This window comes from Chiloscyllium punctatum, chromosome 50, assembly GCF_047496795.1.
Source record: "Chiloscyllium punctatum isolate Juve2018m chromosome 50, sChiPun1.3, whole genome shotgun sequence".
Classification (NCBI taxonomy): Eukaryota; Metazoa; Chordata; class Chondrichthyes; order Orectolobiformes; family Hemiscylliidae; genus Chiloscyllium; species Chiloscyllium punctatum.
The window spans coordinates 3,592,634-3,594,904 of NC_092788.1; the positions used below are offsets into that span (position 1 = coordinate 3,592,634).

General features: G+C 44.0%; 1 non-coding gene across 1 annotated transcript; it reads left to right on the forward strand.

The window, feature by feature from the left end:
* Positions 1 to 755: 755 nt before the first annotated feature.
* Positions 756 to 837, forward strand: trnas-gcu (transfer RNA serine (anticodon GCU)). Its single transcript has one exon. It is a non-coding gene; the product is annotated as a tRNA-Ser (tRNA).
* Positions 838 to 2,271: the final 1,434 nt, after the last annotated feature.

The window sequence follows — 2,271 nt, forward strand, 5'->3', positions numbered from 1 at the left end:
TCACCTGCTGCTCCCCGCTTGCGCACTGGCACTGCACTCATTTTCCTTCTGACACTTGCTCACTGTGTTGCTGTGATCATACAGTGACTTGGTGTCACACAGTGCAGGAAAATGATACAGATCAAGGTTTTTGCATTGTTGCCTTCAATTGTCAGTTTATCCTTATTTTGGATTTTGAAAATGTCTGTTCTGTACACAAGTGCGTGTCAAAAACATCTGAGCGGAAGTTAGGTGTTCCGAATAATGACATTGAGCACTATGCACTCTCCTCCAGTCTGGAAAACAATTCCTCACAGGCAATTTAATAGACAATAGACAGCAGGTGCAGGAGTAGGCCATTCTGCCCTTCGAGCCAGCACCACCATTCATTATGATCATGGCCTGGACATCCTCAATCTGTATCCTGTTCCTGCCTTATCCCCATAACCCTTGATTCCACTATCCTTAAGAGCTCTATTCAACTCTTTATTGAAAGAACACCTTCTGCTGTCTCGGGTTCTTCATTCCGTTGACTTCAAATCTTCACAGAATTCAACAGACCTTGTTACATATTCATTTCCTCATTTTTGTTCAGATCACTGTGTGCATTGTCTGACAGTGGGAGTGCATTGCCCCACAACCCAGGGGTCAGACCATATTCTTGGAACCGTACTATGTTATTTATCATTTTACCAACACCAGGGAGAAATATCTGCTGCTCTGCATAATTTACCCAATTCAATTATTCATAAGGTCAGAGCTTTTCGTGCATCTCTGACGAGGTGACCGCGAGGTTAAGGCGATGGACTGCTAATCCATTGTGCTCTGCACGCGTGGGTTCGAATCCCACACTCGTCGCTGTCATTAACGGCTTTCAATGGTGCTGTTTTCAGATGATCACGGCTGTCGTATGGGAACGCTAATGGTCAGTTTATATGCATTTACGCTATTCCAAAATTTCCAGGAATGGTTTGAGCCTGTTGACTGAACTGTGTTGAAATGTAGGTTGCATTGGGATATTGAAAGGGAGCGTGGTTTCCTTTTGCAAATCAAGTTGCTGTGAACGTTTTTTCGTATGAAAGACATCCAGGAAAATCAAATACCGCGAGCTGCGAAGTGCATGTTTATGCAAAGGAATTCTTAATGAACGTTTTGTCAGATGAAATCAGAAGGAGATTGAGAAGAAGTAATTCATCCTGGTGAGAAGAGCACAGCGAGACAGCACAAAATGATGCCGATACTTCAAAGGGGCAGGGCGTGGGTGTCGGGGCACTGAGAACTGGCTGTAAATGCACAGTGGAGAATTGCCAATGTTGGTGCCGTGCATGGCCACGGAAAGACTGACACATTGGTCTCGCCCTCGCCCCTTGCTCTCGCCATTGATGAATGCTGGACATAAGGCACAGATAAACACAAGATGTGGGGAGCAAGCTCCCTCTCGTTATGCACACAGTGGATGCATCACATTGAACTATTAACAACTGGAGAAATCAGCATGTTACCTTTAGGGAGTGAAACTAAACTGTGGATCAATGACCGCAGATTCATGCAACATAAACATGAAAAATAATTTAAAATGTAGGGTGAAGGTTTGCTTGCTCAGCTGTAGCTTTGATATCCAGACGTTTCATTACTTGGCTAGGTAACATCATCATCAGTGGTGACCTCCAAGTGAAGAGAATCTGTTGTCTCCTGCTTTCTATTTATATCTTTCTCCTCGATGGGGTTCCTGGGGTTTGTGATGATGTCATTTCCTGTTCGTTTTCTGAGGGGTTGATAGTTGGCATCTCGATCTATGTGTTTGTTTATGGCGTTGTGGTTGGAGTGCCAGGCCTCTATGAATTCTCAGGCGTGTCTTTGATTAGCCTGTCCCAGGATAGATGTGTTGTCCCAGTAGAAATCGTGGTATTTTTAATCCGTATGTAGGGCTACGAGGGAGAGAAGGTCGTGACTTTCTTCCTGTTGTCTTACGTAGTAGTTGTGACAGTCCTTGCATGGAATTTTGTAGATGACGTTGGTTTTGTCTTTGGATTGTTCTGGTTCTTTTAAGTTTGTTAGTTTTTGTTTGAGAGTGTTGGTGGGTTTGTGTGCTACTAGGATTCCGAGGGGTCTTCGTAGTCTGGCTGTCATGTCTGAAACGTCTTTGATGTATGGACAGGTGGTTATGGTTCCTGGCTGTGTTTCGTCTGCTTGTCGTGGTTTGTTCTTGAGGAAAGTGTGGACTGTATTTTTTGAGTATCTGTTCTTCTCGAATACATTGTAAAGGTGGTTTTCCTCTGTTTTCCGAAGTTC